General features: G+C 51.5%; 2 long non-coding RNA genes across 7 annotated transcripts; both read left to right on the forward strand.

Moving 5' to 3' along the window:
* Positions 1 to 352: 352 nt before the first annotated feature.
* LOC112985582 (uncharacterized) lies at positions 353 to 6,206 on the forward strand. Of its 6 annotated transcripts, none has more exons than XR_010392065.1 (3): positions 353 to 828; positions 931 to 1,619; positions 3,623 to 6,206. It is a non-coding gene; the product is annotated as an uncharacterized LOC112985582 (long non-coding RNA). The 6 variants fall into 6 exon arrangements; XR_010392066.1 differs by having other exon boundaries at positions 1,532 to 1,619; XR_010392063.1 differs by lacking the exon at positions 931 to 1,619 and having other exon boundaries at positions 356 to 531; positions 634 to 828.
* Positions 6,207 to 6,322: 116 nt separating this feature from the next.
* LOC135330209 (uncharacterized) lies at positions 6,323 to 18,340 on the forward strand. The gene is made up of 2 exons (XR_010392061.1): positions 6,323 to 6,981; positions 16,753 to 18,340. It is a non-coding gene; the product is annotated as an uncharacterized LOC135330209 (long non-coding RNA).
* The last annotated feature ends 1,088 nt before the right edge of the window (positions 18,341 to 19,428 follow it).

Here is a 19,428-nt window from a genome sequence, read left to right on the forward strand (position 1 = left end):
GCTTCTTTATGTTTAAATTTTGTTCGTTCCTAAGAAGCTGTGGGTTCTTTTAAAAAAATCATGGAAACACTTCTGTTCCCTACTGTGAGCAAGCTAGAAATAAATGTTGTATATTATTAAGAATTACTACAAAATATTTGGGATATTTTACTTTAAATGAAAATCATTAAATAAAATGAGGTAGCATTTGAACCACGATTTAAATAATTTTTTATGCTAAAATATCTATAAAGGCATTCTCTTTAATTTTAATACTGAGCAGTAGCTAGGAAAAATAATTTAAAACACTCTTTGTGCTTTTTTTCCCATTTATAGCTCCCCTTAAATTTTCTCGTTCAAAACAGTGCACTTTTGAACCAGCAAACTCGTTCTTAAGTTGGTGTTGCACCGATAAACTAATTTCAGACAAACGTAGCCCAGTGCCAGCACGCAGTTTCAGCAAGAAGTAGAATTACACCAGCAAATACCAAACAAACAGTTTGAGCCTGCGTGAAAGCCGAGAAAGCTGCATTTCTCAAGCAATTATTGTAGGTACTTGGGGTTGTTTGTTGCCGTGGAGTTTTTTCATTTAGATACAGTTACAGTGCATTTCAGTGACGAAACACTTTCGAGCCGGTTTGGGGGGTTTTTTAGGTTCTAGGTTGAAATGCAGCTTGGAGTCCCGGCCGCGGTGTTTCCCTGCCTCTGGAGCACGGCCAGGAAGGACTCGCGTCCCGGGGGAGCAGGCAGCCCCGCTCCCGGGAGCCGCGGGACCTGCTGCGCCGGCGCCGGTCGCTGCCCGGAGGCGCCCGCTCTGCGCTGGAAAGCGTCGGCCGTAGCCGCTCGCCGGTGAGTTACCCCGTGCTCGCGCCGGAGCCCTGCGGGACCGGTGCTACCGCACTGAAATGCAGGCGGCACAAACACGCGCGTTTATTTTGCGGGGGCTTCTAGGCGCTGCCCGGCCGCTGCCGCCCCGCTCCGCGCTGCAGAAACCAGGATCCAGCGGCAGCGGCGAGCGCGAAGTTCGCTCGCAACCGGCTTTGCTCGGTTTGGGGGACGGAAGGAGAAACAAACTCGGAGCAAGAGTTTCCCGGGGAAGCGCCGCTCCCCGCGCCGGGGCTGGGGCCGGCACCGCGCAGCCCACCGCCTGCCCTGCCCTGCCCTGCCCTGCCCTGCCCTGCCCTGCCCTGCCCTGCCCTGCCCTGCCCTGCCCTGCCCCGCTCCGCGCCGCGCCGCTCCGCGCGGGGGGAAGCTGTTTACGCTGTTGTGCTTTTTTTAAAGTGCGGGTAACTCCACCCATAGCCCGGCAGCTTCCCCCTCGCCCGCTCCGTTTAACCTTTTCCGCACTGCCGCTGACCCTCCGCGCTCCCCGCCGCCGCCTCCCGCCTCGCCCGGCGGAACCGAGCGGCGCCCCGGCCGGGGGGAGCCCGGTGCCCGGCGGCGGCGGCGGCGGGCGCGCTCGAGGGCTCCTTTCCCCCCTTCTCCCTCCTTTTTTTCTTCTCTTCCTTTTTTTTCGGCGGGGGAGGACCGGGATTTTGTTTTGTTTTTACAGCAGCCGTGCAGAGCCCTGGGTATTGGTTTTCGGGCACATGAAAGGGATGTTTTACAGGCCTTCCCGGTGGAAGGAGCCGCAGTAAAAGGTGATGCCACCCACCCCGAAGGAATGCTGTGCATGCAATTAGGAGCGCGCTGCCGGCCGGGGCGAGGGCTCACAGCCGCCCCCAGCCCCCCGCCTCCCGCAACCGGCAGGTCCGGTGCAGCCCCCGCAGCCGTCAACGCTGCTCAACGCGCCCGGGGGCCCTTGGCCGCGGCGCTGCCGCCGCGCCGCCCCGCTCCGCCCGCCCGCGGGTGCCGGTGCCCCGCGCTGCGGCCCCCGGGCGCCGGGGCCGGCGGGTGCCAGCGGCTGCCGGGGGCGGGGCGGAGCGGAGCGGAGCGGCCCCGGCGCTGCCTCCCGCGGCCCCGGCCCCGGCCCCGGCCCCGGCCCCGGCCCCGGCCGCGGCGGCTGCGGGCGCGGCGGAGCAGCGAAGTGGTTAATCAATAGCAGCGCTGCGGGCAGGGGAGGGGCGGCCGGGCCGGGGGATAAAAAATGCAGAGAGGAAGGAAATGGAGGGAGTGAGAATTAGACTCGCTATAAAACCCCCTCGCCCGGGCGTACAAAGGCGGGCGGGGGGGCGGGGGCCGCCGCGCACAAAGCCCCTCTCTGCCGCCGCGGCGCTCGCCGGCTGCGCTCCGCCGCCAGCCCCAGGCCGGGGGGAGCCCGGGGCGCGACACCGCTTCGGCAGGAGCCCTGTCCCGCCCGGTCCTCTGCCCCGGTCCCTCACCCGCGGCTCCCGCTCGGCGGCTGGTTTCCTCCTCCGCGCCGCCCTCCCGGGCGCCGCCGCCCCGAGCCCGGGCTGGGCCGGGGGGGGGGGGGTTGGTTTGGGCGGCAGCGGGACCCCGGCCCGCCGCGCCGGTCCCCCCCGGTGCCCGCTGCAGCTACGGGCTGGGCGTGCGTGGAGACGGGCGCGGCGTTCCTGGGCATCCGTTAGCTAGGAAACCATCGAGATTATTTATTTTTATCGAAAGAGACAGGGAGATTTCTCCGTCTTTCTTATTTTCAAACCTGCACGGAGGAAGGCGTCATTAAGAAAATTGTACATTTTTACCACATTAAAACGATTGCTCGGTCTCCATAAGGATGTGTGCTGGGGGGGGAGTTCGGGGGCACTTTAAACTTTTAAAAATCGTTTCTGACAGCTTTTAAATTACTAAAACGTTTCAGAGGGTGGCTTTTTGTCATGAATAGTTCTTTTGTTTTTATTTTTCATAAAAATTCCTTTAGCCTGCTGTATTTGTTGGGAAAACTATCAGAATTTGAAAAAAGAAGAGAGAACAATCTGAATTTCAGTGCTGTCTGTACACACAGATGTAGACACAGAAACAAAACCAGAGAGAGTTTCTAAACTGTTTTACGCTCATGTGTCCACATCAAAGCTCATTCAAATACAACTTTTTTGTAAACTGGTTGGGTAAAAATGTGGGGACAGGAAAAGCTCACATATTTTAGTGACAACTTCTAGGATCATTCAAATCAGGGTTTAAATACAGGATTCACTTCATTTTTCATGTTTGTGTGTTAAAAAGAAAAACTGAGGCAGTCCTGGTAGGAGAGGTACAATTTCAGCTGAGCCAGAGGTGACTTTGCTTTCCAGCCTATCCGAAGGAGCGGCAGGGATTTTTTTTGAAGTTGAGGCAAACCAAAAGCCCAATCTGGTTAAGTTTAAACATTACTAGTCAGTGCTGCCCTGTGAACATTTTATGAATCTATTTGTTCCTGTCTCCCACCGAGTTTTATCAATTCATTTTGAATCCAGCGTCGCAGTTTTGTTCACAGGAACAAATGTCTGCAGCCAGGGAGCTGGGAATGAAAGACAAAACACAAAATCAGATTGCTCTTCCCAAATGCAGCCATCCTCCACAAGGATGGATTTGAAAGTTAATTTATAACAGCCTGTGTAAATATCTTTGGAAACTTCTGTGAAATTTTTCTTGCCCTCCTCCTTTCCCTTTGTTTCTGTCTGTCACCCACATTCACAAAACATATGTATGTTCGAGGCCTAATTAGGGAGGTTTTATATGGGTTTGTACATGTGTTTTCACACAGACGGTAACGGTGAAGCGTGTTGCTGCGCTGCTCGTGTGGGACACGGCAACCTTGCAGATGGGAAGAGTGTTATTAAAAAAAAAGGTAATTAATAGCACTAAGAAGCTGATTAAAATAAAACCCGCGTCACTGCAGCAGGGGTCTCGCCGGGAAGCAGTCATGCCCGCCTGCCGCAGACTTAAGAGCTCGGAGCCACAAGGCCCCGCGCCGAGGCAGCGCCGGGACTCCTCCCCCCGTGACATCAGGCTGAGCTACACGGCAAAACACCCCGAGAGCGGGCGGAAAGCAAAAATCAGCTTTTCTCCCTCCCCTCCTTGATGTTTAAAAAATGATAAAAACGCCATTCTTCTCCAGCACTGGGCATTTGCGGAGAGTCCTTCTGCAAAGCAAACTCGCATCGGGACAGGCGTCTTTCATCAGCCCCCTTCGCGAAGGGAGGGGAGAGCACGACTTCACGGCTGCAGCGAAACATCGCCACCAAAATTTCAAGCAATTCCCCCATGTCCCCCAGCCCCGCAAGAAACCAAAAAATACTCAGTCCATCAGCAGAGCACTGCTGCTCCGGCAGAGCAGGGAAGAGCCCGGTGGAAAGAGCGGCCGTACACAGCTACCGAGCGGGGCTGGGGACCCAGGGCAGAGCATGGGCAACTTTCATTAACTTTATTTACAGCCTGGCCCAAATTAAATTGCCAAACCCGTTCGGAGCTTCCTGCAAAGTTACACATTTTTCACGTAAACATCCAAGCAGTTGCCTTTCTCTAGGATGTGTCATTTCCTGTGTGGCTATAATAATATATTAAGTAAAGGCATAGCAATGAATTTACATACTTATGTGTGTGTAGGCACCGTGCATAGGAAAGACAGTAGGATTTTGGGTATACACAACATCAGAAATCGGCACAAAGCATTTTTTTTAAAAGTTTGGGAAATGACCACACTGAAATAAGAAACACGCCTCAAATATTCTTGGCATCCGAGAAAGGGCTGGCAATGAAAGATTTATGGACAAGCCAGTGCGGGACAGGAAAGCTTCTATGTTTAGCGATCTGAGGAGGTGGATGTCATTCTCAGGACACAGGTCACCAGAAAGATCTACCAAACCAGCCGAGTCCTTACCTGCTCACCACGGTCTTTATTTAACGTGACTCACGCAAAGCTGAGCATTTGGCAGGGCAGTCCTAGGGAGACACGCTGGCGACTGCCAGCGAGCTGGAGGAATTAGCTGTAGGGATGCGGGGGCTCACCTTTGCTCCAGGAAGGACATCTTTCCTTTGCTGTAAGATATCTACTTTTTTTCCAGCAGTAAAGTGTCAAACCCACAAAGGAAGCGATATAATTAGTGCTGGTACCTACTACAAACTGGGATCTCGGAGGAGAGCCCAGAGCAGCTTTTCAGACGTCTACCATTTTGAAATCAGAAAAACATTTTCTAACAGACAGAAGAATCCCTCTTGAATCCCCCCTGGCCCTTTTGAATTCACGCCCTGCCTTACATCAAACGCTTTTTTGCTGATTAACTGCACAATCAGGTCCCTGCAGATCAGGGGAAGAATGGAGGAGAGAAAAGCAACCTCTTTTCCAGAGAACAATACCATTATTTCAGCTCCATTGGACAGGAATGTGTGATTTCACAGCCCACTGCCCTGCTCTGCCATCTCCAAAAACACTGCCAGAGATCCACTGCTCCGCGTCCCACCCATCAGCCCCACAGCCAGCACTTAAAACTGGGGTCCAATATTCCTGTGTGTATATATATATATATATATACACATGTGCTCACACAAATGCAGAGATAGATGGGGAAAACATCCCAATCAGAATCCACTCCCGAGCCCAAGGAGCTGTACAAAGGAAGTTTCGTTTATTTTTAAAAATAGCTAATATCCATTTTCTGTTTAATGTAAAATTCTAGTTCACACAGACACTAGTTATATTTTGGGGTTGGGTTTGGCGTGAAGGTAGTTAACAAATGAAACAAAAAGAGATTTTAAAAATAAAATCTTTCAACATTTTAGGGAGAAATATACTCTTTCCAACACAGTGTACTTAATAAAATGCCAACAAATATGGTAAAAAGAAACCTTTTTACCTAAAAAAATGTGTGGCTTTCTTAAAGCTTACCTGGTTCTTTTGCTGTTAAGTTTGTCCATTTTAGTTTTAAAACATTTTAATGCAGAAGCATCTGTTGAACTCAATTGTCGAGTAGCTGATTCCACAGGAGGAACTATTTATCCCAAAGGTGGAAATAACTGCACAAAGGCGAGTTTCTTAGTTCACAACATGGGAGCAACCTTTTTGAAAAAGGAACTCGCCAAGACCTTTCTCTGCTGGAGCGACTGTGTCTCAAATACTCTCACGGTCTTTGTTTATTCATTTTTCAACAATCTCTGTGTTTTACAGTCTGCAGGGCAAGGGAAATATTAGAAAGCCCCCACCCCTAGCCCTTACACTTGGATATACCCTGATTTCTGATCAACTGCCTTAAAGACGGTTTACAAAGGCGAAAGCTCTTGTTGTCAGGGGAGTGTACTGAAGTGACCTGGTGTGTTTTAGTCGGTAACAATTAAATCACTCGTTTTGTTCAGCCCGTGTTAAGTGTGTATCCAGCACCGAGCGTGTGAGAGAAACATGGCAATCGACTTTGTTACTCCCGAGTTAGAGGGAGAAAGAGCTTCTCACGTGGACACGCACATACGGAGTGCCCCCCCCCCCCCCCCCGCAAACACTCCCGAGGTAAAATTATTATTATTCCAGTTTGACAAATTTAGCGATCTGTTTTGCCAGGTAGATCTTTCTTTTCTACTCGAGGGAAAGAGGTCGAGCTTTGAAACCGAAATATACACAAAATAGCTACAATCTTTTGGGCAAAGCAGAAACCCACTGACCACACCTCTCCGATAAGAGACCACTGGGGATCAGTTCTGTTCCCCCAACACCAGCCCTACCGAACAAAAGAGAGAAAGAGAGAGAAAATAATATTTGTTCAGGTCCCCCCTCTGTTCGCCTTTGATTTATCTGTTTACAACCAGGACCCCCTCAGTTGAAACAAAAAATCAATGAAAATGTAGTTGGAGAAAAGGCGGGCAAACTACAGGAAAAAAAAATTTTGTGAATGGAAGAATGTGTTTGTGCATTCATTGTTAAAATAAAGAGCATGCCGTGACGCGGGGCCGCGGGCGCCAATGGGCGCCGGGATAATATTTTTAAATATCCTCCCGGCGAGCCAATGGGGGAGGCGGTGGCAAAGACTAGCGCAGGGGCGAGCCAATGGCGGGGGAGGTATGCTAATGAGGAGTTGGTCAGGCAGGAGCTGAATGTCAACTAGTCAAAGATGGAGGCCGGAGCGGGGAGGCCATGAGGTTGGTACCGGAGGCTTTGCCCCAGTTCGCACCGGCGCGGGCGCGGCGCCGCGGCTCGGGCCGCTCTGCCCGCGGCGGCGGCGCCGGGCGCGGGGGGCAGGGCCGCGCCGCCGCCGCCGCGCTGCTCCGGGCAACTTTGGCCGCGGCGGGGCGCGGGAGCGGCGGGCGCGGGGCAGGTAGCGGCGCGGCGCGGCCGGGCCCCGGCGCGCGGGCGGCGGGAGCGGCGGGAGCGGCGGGGCGGGGCGCGGGGCGGCGGCGGGGCCGGGGCCGGGGCGGCTGCCCGCGGGGGCGCGCGAGCCGTTGGGTCCCCCGTCCACCACCCCCCCCCCCCCGCCGCCGCCGCCGCCTTTTCATCAATTTCGTATTTTTGCGCCGTCGCAGCGGCGGGAGCGGGGGGGGCGGCGGCGGCGGCGCGGGGCCGCGAGCAGCAGCGAGGCGGGCGGCGGCCGCTGCCGAGCGGCCCCGGCCCGGCCCGAGCGCCGCGCCCGCTGCGCTGAGCCGCCTCCCCGCGCAGCCCCGCGCGGAGCGGAGCGGAGCAGACTTTCCCTTTTTCCCTTCGCGGAGGGAGCCGCTTCGGAGAGCTTTCCTCTCCGCTTAGGAGCCAGAAAGAGCGAGGCAAAAAGTCACATGCTATCTCCAGCCAGTATTTATATTGGCTTAATATTTAAATCTCGTAAAACTAATGCTTTGCTTAAACAGCGCAGCGTTTTTGCAATAAACCAGGGTGCGCGGCCCGAAGTGTTGCTCCGGCGTTCTTGCACTTTGCCCCAATTCCGCGCCGTTTCCCTCCGGTGTGTGGTCTGCCGAGCCGGGCGGCAGAGCTGCTGCCCCCGGACCAGCCTGGCCTCGGGGACGCGAGAACTTCCTCAAGTTTAAAGCACGGTCCCCCCCCCCCCCCTTCTTTCCCTCCTCCTACCTTTCTCTCTCTCTCTCTTTTTTATTTTCTTTTCTTTTAAGTATCTTCAAACCAGCCTAGGCTTCTGGGTCAGGGATAAATCATTGTACAAAAAAAAGGAGGAAAGAAATTAAAATGCACTCAGAAAATAATGATGATACCGTCCGAGATTCTCATTGGGTTGGGACACTTCCAAATCAATTGGCGTTTTGTTAATACTGCTCTGTGGATTTGACAACCAGAATTCATTTAGTGCATTTTCTCACTCGGGCAAAACTCCCCCTGACTTCAATCAGTTCAATTCATTTTAGCGTTTGGTCTGATCCTTGCTTGTCTCTGCAGTTTGTGGAAAGTTGCTTTAAAGTCTGGATTTCTTTCCCTAGATTTTTGCATTGTTTGCAGTTTGAAATCAAAGTATTTTATCATTTTCCCAGTGATTCTTATTTAACAAGTAGTTGCATTTTCCAGTGTTTTTTTGAAGTTTGAAATTGTTTAAAGAAACAAATGGTAAACAGTTTGAAACCAAAAGACTAACAAGTTGACTTTTAAATGTTACTTATTGCAAAAATTATTTGGAATGTCTGCTTTGTAATGATTAACTGATGTTTTCTCCTTACTACCAATATATTTTTTTAAAGAAGGGAAAATTTTCAATAGTATTGTTTTCACGGTGCAAGCAGATGTTTTTTAAATAAGTCTCTCACTTCTGGATAGCAGTTGTTTTGAAAGCTTATTTAGATGCTTGTTTAAAATAGCAAAACTTCCTTAGCACTTAAAAATAAATCAAAATGATTTAAGCTACTAGCAAGCATGTATTTAATAAATATCAAATATTTTAGCAGAGGATTCAGATAAAAGTGATAGAAAAAGATGTGAACTTCTCCTCTATTGTGTCTTTAAAATAGTATTTAATCTAATTCATTACACATACTTCTGTAGTATACTGGTCCTGAAACATAAGGAGGACAATCCAATTCTGGTCTTTGCTTTCATAAACTCGAATGCAAATATTTATCACTGAGAAGAAGAAAAATCCCTAAAACAAGCTTATCTAAATTCTTGCTGAAGTTGATACAAGGTGCAGTTGTGAAATATTAAAATCTAATTTTGAAAAATAGCATTGAATCAATGTGGCTGTTGAAGAAACTCCTTTTTTTTTTTTTTTTTTTTTTTTTTTTTTTTTTTTGCATGCAACAGATCTGTTTTAGAGTAAATCATGCACAGAAGGCCATCACTTGGAGAAGTTTCTCACTGATTTATCATTTATATTGGAAAGGCTCTGAAGTATGCTGTTGTCCAGAGCCCTTTTTCTGTTGTACTACTGGCAATTATGATGAGCAGTGCAATATTAAAAGGGCATTGGCTGGCAGAAACATGACCCCCTTTAGCAGCCCACCCTCTTCAGAGTGGGCAAACAACCCTAAAATAGATGCCTCCTCCAGTGTATTTATGCACGTGTGTGAAATAAGGTTTTATACATGTGGGAGTGGTTTTAAATAAGGAGAGAGGTTCTGGGTTATACATTTTTATATGTCATTATACATAAATGGGCAGGAATGATTTAAACGTATCCTATTTAAAACATTTCTGGGACTTCTCCAGGCATCACACTGCCTGCGTTGTTTACCAATACGTTGTGAGTGATTTACTGTTAATTTGTACACACTTACGTACAGTATCTACACTGAAATTGTATGGCAATTTCATTCTAGTTTTCCACCTTATAGAAACTTTTCCCTGTGTGTCTGAGGTGGTCCCTGGTGAGGTCCGTGGGGATTTGCTGCTGTTGGCTTGTTTCGGGGAACCTGTGGTGTCTGTACCCCGCGTTGGAGCGCTGGCACACACACACACGCGTGAGGTTGCAACACAGGCACTAGGTGTTTCTGTATACAAAGTCTCCCCATTCCTGTAACGTTTTCCACAGCACATCAAAGCTCTGTGTATTTCTACCGTTATATTTACACACCCTCCTCAGGGTTTTTGGTCTGTGCTGGTCAGCCGTCACGAAATACACAGCCCCATTAAGAAAACTTGGGGAGGCTTGGGAGGGGGCGGCACTTCCCGGAGCATTTATTTGAATTATGTAGCTGAGAGTCATCGACTGACCAATTTGCTTTTTATGGAAACACATACATTGGGGGATGCTGAGTTATATCTCTTGTTCTTTTATTCTCTGTTACTACAGCAAAATATTTTACTGTATAAAACCTTTAAAACGTACCGTGCCTAGATATACTGGCCATGCAGCAAAAGACTTGAATGGTTTGTTTAACAAGCCATACTAACAGTGCTCTTCCTCCCTCCCTCCCTCCTTTTCTCTCTCCCTTTCTCTCATTTTTTTAAAACTTTTTGTTGTTCTTGTTTTTTACCTTGTCTAATTACGACTGGAAATAAACTTTGTCACGCAGAGTTTTATTGGGGCTGAGCACAAAACCGTTATTGTGGTTAACACGAACGTAGCCGTCCCTCACAAAAGGATGCAGGGACAGCTGTGCAGAACGTGACAGTGGCTGCTGGTATCGCTGGCTCTGACAATGTTGCACTACTGTCTGCACAAATAAAGCAGTGCAATAATATTGTCAAAGCATTTGGTTCCAGTCCTGATACATCCTTATGATCAGTTACTGTTGCACACCCAGCCCCTGACATTATGGGATTCTGTAGTTATTTAATGCATTTTAGTACGGATCCAGCCCCCTACTCTGCTTTTTTTCCTTCCCCCCCTCCCCCCCCAGGCTTGAGCGAGCGTAAAAATGTCAAGATCATGTAGAAATTGCCTAAAAAATACCTACGCTTTTGTTTGTTTGTTTTATGCTTAGCTTGAGTGGTCTGTATGGAAATTCCTTGGGTTTTGTTCCCTGTTTTGACTGCTTCAGTGTACAAAATGGATTGCCCTTTCCGCCACTAGCGTGGGTTTGTGTGTCCAAGTTGTAAAATAAAAAGCTGGCCTATTCACATTTTAAAGCCCTCTTGTCCTCCTTTAGAGCAACTACCACCTTTAAAAATAGCCTGACCAGGTCTGAGTATTTGCTTGCTTCTGGTTTAAAAGTCAAGAGCTTTATGAACCTAAGGATGTTATTGTGTGTATGGACTGCAGTGGCTTTAACGCATACACGTATATTCAAGGCTATTTAATTTTTGCTTCCTACTGATGTATTTTTCAAGTTCCATTGTATTTCACTTTCAGAGGAATTACTGTTAAGATTGAAGTAATATTGATACCTTCATTTTCATTTAGAAAAACACGAGAAGGCATGTAAATAATAATCAATAGGATTTTGAAAGACGCAATCTTTCCCTGCGCTTCTCTAGCGAGCGCGGAGCAGGCCTGAGCGACGCGGGGCGATGTAGGCCTGCGAGCAGCAACATTGCCTTCAGAATTGATCTTTAAATAACAGTGTGCTGGCGACTGTCACTCGCGGTGCAGTTGGAGGCAGATGTGGTATTTTCATTTGCAGCTGCTAAGAAAGGGGGTTGCAGGGCTGGGGGATGGGACCTCGCGCTCGCTCGCTCTCTTTTTTCCTCCTCCTGAAGCCTTGAGCTGTTACCTTGGGAGCAAAGGGTGGGGGTGGGGAGAGCCGTCATGTTGGAAATCAAACCTAGGTAAAGGAGCGTTTTCGGGTTGCGTTGCGCATCCCGAGCCAGGCCAGGGCGTGCGAGCGAGCCAGCCGGGGCAGGCAGAAAATGGAGGACCACATCCCGAGGGGTGAATCCAGGGGAGAGGGACGCGGGGAGGCCGGCTCCTCAGAGAGGCATTCCCGTTCCTCGATGAACGAGGGCGCAAACAAAAGGCACCTTTTCGGCCCCTGTATGTCCTGCAAGGGGCCGAAGGCCGGCTCCCTTCGCGCCCCGAGGAGAAGGCCGGGCCTCCGAGGCCGGAGCGGAGGCGCGGTGCCAGGGGCGGACGCGGGACGCTGCCCGTGCCTCCGTGGAGGTAACCGAGCCCGCGTGGCTCCCCTTCTCCGGGGCTTTTTCCCTTTCCTGCCTCTCCGGGCGTTGTAGCACGGTTGCCATTTTTGCGTGCGCTAAGCAGCGGGGAGGCCTGCTCAGCACTGGGGCTGTTCCCTCCTCCTGATTGTTTGATTGATTACGAAGTGGGAGCGAGGGGAGGGGAAGGGGCTCCGCTGGCGGGGGTCGGTCCCCTCGCCATCAGCGGGAGCAGGCGAGCGAGGCGGGTGGGAGCGCGCCGGGGCCCTTCGCCCGCGGAGGAGGAAGGGCAGGAAGGGAGGACGAGACAGAAGATGGAGGCCGCCCCGTTGCGCGCACAAGCGGGCCTCGGCGGGGCTGTAAGATGGCCTCTCCGGCGTGGGAGCCTGCCTCGCATGGGGGTGGGGGGGGAAATGTATACATTTGGGTTTTTGTATAAAGTTCTGCACTTAAGAATAATAGGGTGGCTACACTTGAGAAGCTGCCCTGGTCTGGGGGATGTGAGGCGGGCGATGGAGGGAGAGGCCCGAGGAGCGGGTCCCGTCGCCGGGGCCGGGGCTGCGGGCGCTGCGCGAGGGCCGCGGGCGCCAGGCAGAGGGGCTTCCCTCGCCTCCCTCCGCCCTGGGCCTGGGATGGAGGTTGCACATTCCAAACCCTCCCTTCCCCACTCTGCCTCTCGCTCTCTTTTTTTTAACCCTGCCTGGCTGAGGAATGTAACAGCGCCAAAAAAAAAAAAAAAAGCACTGGAGGAAAGCGAAAAAAAAAAGAGAGGGGGGATTCGGAAGCAAAGGCCCCTTCAGGAGGCTGTATTTGTGCAAGGGAACCATTTGCATGTGTGTGGAGATGCCGGAGCGCGGCCGGCGGGGGGAGGGCGCGGGAGGAATGCGGGGAATCAGGTCGGGCCGCGGGGGGAAGGGCTCCGGCGGAGCCTCCATCCTGTTGTTGCATAAACTTGTTAAAAGAACCCCTCCTCTGTGGAGGCAGCGCGCATCGGGCATTAGTGTGGCGGAGGAGGCCAGACCTGCGCCCTGGCTGCACAACCAATTGGAGCGGAAAGTGAAATCAGATGGTTTAAGTTTTCAGAGGGAATTTTTTTTTTCAGGGGGACTTTTTGAGTCATTGCGTTTCGTGCTGGAGCTGCGTTAAGGTCGCTCCTGCGCTGCTGCTCCTGGGTGGCTTGGGGGAGGGCCGCGGCCGCGCAGGCAGCGGGGGCCTTTCCCCTGCAGCACCCAGCCCGCGGAGCCGGGCCCGGGGGCCGCCGAGATACGGCCCCTGCGAGGGGCCCGGCGGCTTGGTGACAGCTGGGGGTCGGTGAGGGCAGCCTGGGGCTGAGGGTGTGGTGGGGACCCCCGCACAGCCCCGCACATCCTCCTGCGGCAGCGGAGGCGACCAGGAGAGGTTGCTCGGGCCATGCGGGGCCCGGGGCGGGCTCAGCGCTTCCAAGGTGATAGGATTTAGCCCATTTTGCTCCTGCATTTAGTACCAGGAGGGTTTTTTTTTTTTTTTTTTTTTCCATCAGACAGCAGAGCACTGGTAAACACCATGCAGAAAAGCCGTATTGTGGGGTTACAAAGTCTGGGCTGTTTAAGGAGCTCTGTCATTCCTTTTAATGGAGCTCACTGACGCAGATCTGGCTTCTGCCAGCCGAGGAAATGTTGCTGCTGAGAAAAGGGTTATTGAAACCCACAAACTAAATATTATAAGCAAGAATCAAACGGCAGGACGTTCTGGAGGGTGATTCCCTCCGACCCAGGAGGAGGGGACCGTGCTGATAAGTGGCTGCGGGTGAGCAGCGAGCCCCGAGCTCGGGGAGCGCGGTCCGGTCCGCTCAGCGAGGCGGCGCCTGCGGAGACGCGTACCAGCCCTTGCTCGCTGGAGCCTCGCACCTGGACAGGTTGGCTCTTGCATGGAAGCAAGAATCCCCTTTTTCTCTGGATGGATTTGTACAAACTTGCTAGATAGACTTAAGGAGCCAGGACTGGAATGCTAAGAATTTTCTCTCTCTCTCTCTCAAAAAAAAAAAAAAAAAAGAGAGAGAGAGAATTAAAATGGCAACACTTTCCAGTTTTAAAACAATGATAAAAATATCAACTAGAATGGAAAACTCTAAATCAAGTCTCAGCCTACAGCTGTTTCCAAAGTGTTTGCTCTGACCTTTGGTAATAGTGTCAATTCTTCGGCAGAAAATATATTGTAGACTATGTAATGTATTTAATTGCAAGATGGCTTTTAAATGGTCTCCTTTCCTCAGGCTAGCGAAATGGCTGTGACCAGGGAAACAAGGCTGGACTGAAGAGTTGTTGCCTCGCTGTGTTTTGTGAGGTTGCAACTGAGATAGGAGTTTAAAAAAGCCGCTCACCCAAAGTGGCACCTTTAACCACGAGAGGAACAAACAAATAAACAGCCACGAGAGGAGGGGAAACAGCTCCCTAAACCGAACCAGAGAAGACAAGGTCTGATCTCGCAAGGGAGCAGGAGGCCTCCGAGCTCTGGAGAATCAGCTCACTACTTTATTTAGCCCTGAGCTTCATAGTAGGGACGCTTCAGTCTGTCTGTCCGCTAACATCAGGAAAGGGGGGCTTAAAAATACTGCAGTGACTCCACTCCAATTAAAGTTTCCCCCATGCTCACTGGCAAAAAAACAAACCCAAACCCTTCCTTTATTGAGCAACATTTAAAGCATTATTTCCATACTAGTCCTGGTGACATTTCCATTTAGTTTCTATAACTGTGATTAAAGGCGAGAGAGGTTTCTAAACATATCTAGAGATGCTGAGCCTCCTGGAGTATAAATAGCATGCATTTCATAATCTCGTGTTTAAACGTTTATTTTAAAATAACCCCCATATACATTCCAGAGAAGCCACCCCGCTATAGGACATAGATTGACCCAGGCTACGCATATTGTTTGCAGACTGAGAGAATATTATTGGAGGTTGGTTCAGTCTTTATTTTTCTGTCTTATTAAAAAAAAAAAAAAAAAAGGTGTGGGGAGCCCTGTGCCAATGCACTGCTCCAGGGTGCAGGGCGCCTGCTTGGAGAGCTGGAGATAAGGAAATTCTTGAGACACATCTAGGCACTCAGCACACATCCAGAGACGTAAAGACAAAGTAACTTAATTGCCTTTGCTTGGCCCTTAACTCATGCCTGACTTTTCTAATTACATCCCTTGCTCTCTCCTGCCTGTTGTAGCTTCTGCAACTACTGAAAACCTAAGTTGAGTAGAAATTGCCAAACGGCACTGCCCCCCTTACTGATTCAATAGCAACGTCACTCGATGTTTGAACTGTACGTTTCAGCTGTAAACTCGCCAGTGGGTTTGTCTCTTGGGCCACTGGAGAAGTTAAATTGCGTGTGTTAAGCCTAAGTCTCATTTGAAATAACAGCGAGGCTGAAGAGTGGAAAAAGACATGGTAAATATAAGCAAAATAGAGACTGAACAGTAATAGATGGAAAGGTAAGGCTGAGCCTAGTTGTGTGGGGGTTTTTTTGTTTGTTTGTTTGTTTTAAAGTGTTCCCAGTCCAACTGGATGTCTAGGTTGCAGGGGTTGTTGAGAAGCAGAGTGGCAGGATAAAACTTGAGGTTTTGTCAAGGTAACGAAAATACCAAAGTTTGATAAAACTAATTCTGAGCTGCATGCAGCAATCTCTGTGAACGTGGCCTTTTAATTCGCATAAGCAAAGGGTAATACAAGTAAATAAGGGGGGGGGGGAGGATTCCTGTTTGCTTCCAACAAGCATCTCAAATAATGGGGATAGAGGAGGAGTTGGGGCAAACTGGAAATTTTGTTTTATCAGTCCATTAGAAAACCAAACAATTAATGGACCTTCCCCCTGTTCCCTTTTCTTTGGCATGTCCTTGGTTTTCAGCTGCTTTGGGCAAGTCAGGCAACATCAAAGGGGATGCAGGGCTGCCTCACACCAGCATGCCAAACACCAGGGATCTCTAATGGCAAAGACCAGATCAATGTGGTATGCATAAATTAGCCAGGAATCCATGAATTAGGGGATTGTCTCTCCATTGCACTCTTACTTAATCCACTGGAAAGCAGGCTGAGGAAAAAGCAGCTTAAAGTGTCAAAATCATGAACTAGTTTGGGATGGCCTGGGAATGAAGCCTCCTTCCCCCTCACCCCGGACTCCCAAGTGCTCCCAGGGACAGATGCAGCGGGGTGGGTTTGCGAGGAGCCCGTTTGCAGAGGAAGCATCTAGCAGGCAAAGCAGCCCTGAAGCTGGAGGTGTGCTGCCCCCTCCCTGGGATGCTCTTCGGGGCCCCTTGGCGCGTTCAGCACCAAACCAGCCCTGCTGAAAGTCGTGCCTCGCAGCCGAGGGCAGAGAGGGTGCCGGGAAAGGGGGAAGAGAAGGAAAAGCCAAACAAATCGAGCTAGGGCAAAACACGCGTGCGTCTCCAAACACTGTTTAATCTGTGTGCTTTAATGTGAAGTCAGTGCTGGAGAGCCAGCCCTGGAGATCTTGTTTCGCTTTCTAATTTTTGGTGTGTACTTAATCCCGTGATTTCCAATGAAGGGAGGGATATTTTAAAACACTGGGCTCTCCAAGTAGGACAGCCCTAGAAAGGAAGTTCTCTGAGGGCTTGACGCCTGTTACTAAGAGGTCCAAAATACAACTATCAGCTAATCGAATAAATAGCACTTCCCAGCCTCTAAGAGCTCGGCAGCTAATTGACTGAGTTTGTTAATAAAGGAGAGACATTTACACAGAAGAAGAATGTGAGGAGTGGGGACAGAGGACTAGAAACCTGGATCAAATCCACACTGGAGTTAAACATGTCCCAAGGGAAGGGATAGAGGCCACGCATACGCTCTGCGGGGTCAGAGACGGCTCCGTCCCTGTCCCCCGTGTGCCCCTACCCTCCCGGGCGCACACGGTGCTGCGATCCATAGGGCAGTGCACTGCTTTCTAACTTTTTACCCCTTCCCCATTTGCAGGCATGGAATGAAGCTCCCTCCCGTCACCTGCCGCAAGACACATAATCCAGCTTCCTAACCTTAAGGATGAGACCCTATCAATATTGCCTCTGCTTTTGTGATCAGGGTAGTAGTGCAATATTGCTTATAGGGTCTTTTCTTTGGAGGGTATTCTTCATGGAGAGAAGAAAGCCACAGCAGGAAAAAAATAATCCTATGTGCCCATCAAGTTAAGGGAAAAGTTGTGAAATGCGAAGCATTGTTAGATAGGCAAGTAATTGCACGGAGATGTTATGTGTGACAAGTAATCGTGCTATTGTGGTGACTCAGGTTGTGAGTAATGGGCATATTTTTGATGTTATCACACAGGATTCGAAACGGCCTTGTGCTTAAAAAGCGCAAGCAGCGACTGAAACTGGAGAAACCCATCACGTCTCCATTTTAAAATAGTATCAGACTCGAGATGTTTGAAGGGTGCCTGTTTTACATAATGATGTAAACACCCGTCAAGGGATGGGAGGAGATACATATAACCACACTTGCTCTTTCTGTGCCTGATCCCAGCCTGAAAACTGGTGCAAAGCAGAGCGTTGCACAAAGAGACCACGGCTCTGATCCCAGTAACCTCCTCAAACAAAGCTTGTGTCTCTGCCCAGCGAGCCGCCCCGCCGGGCTCCACATACACGGGGCCGGGCCGTGGAGCCGGGGCCGTGTCCGTGGTCGGGGCGCGCGGCCCGGGCCCTTCCCTGGGCTGCACACGGAGGTACGTGGGAACGGAGCAGGCTGGCGGGGGTGAAGCTCCTCTCTGCTTTGTGAGTGATCAGCTGGGGGCTGACAGCAGCTGGGACGGCCGAGTGGGTGGCCCTGCCTTCCATTTCAGGTGGTCCCCTCGGTCCCTTTTCGGGACCTCCGAGGCCCAAGGAAAGGGAGGGCGGGAGGGGACAGAGCTGGCCTGGCAGAGCAGCCGCTGCCCCGGGGGTTTGCGAGCCGGGGCCCGGGCAGCGGGACCCCCTTGAGCCTGCTGCGTCTCTCCCTGGGGGGCGGCCGGGGGAGGTCCCGCAGGCCAGAGATGGGGCCGTGCCCGCTGCCTCCTGACCCTGCCGCTGCCCTCGCGTTAACCTGCCAGCATCACCCGGGGGGGCGGCCAGCGCTAGGCCAGAGGCAGGAAAGACCCCCCCCCCGGGGCTCTCCCCCGGCCTGCAGCTGCTGGGCCAGTGCCGGGACCACCGGGCGGGCTGCCCCTCTTTCCCTGTTGCACTACTGTCACGGTTGCAGCGAGCAGTGCAATAATGAAAGGGCGTCAGTGCGCCGGGGAGCGGCAAGAGCGGGGGGCGAGCTGGCCTCCAGCGTGGCAGCGGGTGGGGACGGGCTGTCCCGCCGCCCCCGGGAGCCACCTTAACCGGGGGGGGGGGGTACAACACACGGCTTTGATTGTGCAACTTTCTTTGTTTAAGCACCAGCAGCGGAGAGTGTGTGCAGGAGCGGGGCAAGGTGAGCGGCCCTGTGCGCCGCCCTGGCCCCTCGCCTGGCCCCAGAGCGAGCGAGCGCGGCGCAGGGCGCCTCTTTGCTGTACCCAGCCAGCACCGAATAAATAAAGTGACTTCCCACATCCCTGTCGCTGCCTGTTCTTCCTGGGGGGTGTGGGGGGGTGTTTCTTGCAGGTCGCCAGCCCCTTCCGCCTCCCCCTCCAGCCGCGGGACACAGATACAAATCCACTCAACGGGTTTGTGTCCGGTGATCCGGTATGTTAAGCGCCCGCTTGTTCTTTGTGAGGAGAGGTTGGAAACGCTAATAGGAAAACTAATAGGAAAATGAGTGTCCTGCTTTACTGCGGAGCCTGAAAAACAGGCTCAGGGCATGCCCTGGTGCTGGGTTTGGGCCCGGGGCCGTGGGCTGGGGCAGGAGCGCGGCCAGGAGGGGAAGGGTTTGCAATGATGGAGATCAGAGCAGTGCTCCGCAGATGGGAGCTGCGCGGGGAAGGCCAGGAAATAGCCTTTTCATTACTAGTGGCCATGGTGAAATGGATACTCCTATAAAAGGGGGCTGGGGAGGGGGTATTTCCTTTAGCGAAGGACCTTTCCACTCTGGCCTTTTGAACCTGTGCTTCTCCCTGGCACTGTTTCTGACTTTTTGCAGAGGAAGGTGAGTGCAGAAAGCATTCTGGCTGTAGGAGAGGGATGCAATCTAATCCTGCTGAAAAGGTTTTTACAGTCTCTGCTTCGTTTCCTATTTCTTTTGGATTCTCCCTTTCTTCTGTCTTTCACATGCACAAGCAGATATAAAAGCTGCATCCTCGCCTGCAGTCTCTCTCCCAGGGAGAAGTCGGCCCCCTCCCCAGCTTCACCTTCAGGCTTTGCACACACACAAAATGGCTGCAGCAGCCTGTGGGTGGGCATGGAGAGCTCAGGAAGCTGCTTTTCTTTTTCCCACCCTGCCTGCCCAGGAAGCCCTTCTGCTTTTATTTTCTGTGGCATTTTGTTCTTGCATAGCTCTGTGCAAATCCAAGGGGGTCTCCTACGTGTGAGCTATGCATGGAATGGGAGCTCGGGAGGGAAATGGCCAGTTTGCATGAGAAGGGGACCTGTCGGGCCCCAGTGTTTATTTTTTTGCTGACCTTCTGGGGATATGGTCAGTGAGAGCTGTGACAGCTGCTGGAAGCGGCAGGGGCTTTGAAGATTGTGAAGGTTGTGACCTCGA

Source organism: Dromaius novaehollandiae, chromosome 17 (genome assembly GCF_036370855.1).
Source record: "Dromaius novaehollandiae isolate bDroNov1 chromosome 17, bDroNov1.hap1, whole genome shotgun sequence".
Lineage (NCBI taxonomy): Eukaryota > Metazoa > Chordata > Aves > Casuariiformes > Dromaiidae > Dromaius > Dromaius novaehollandiae.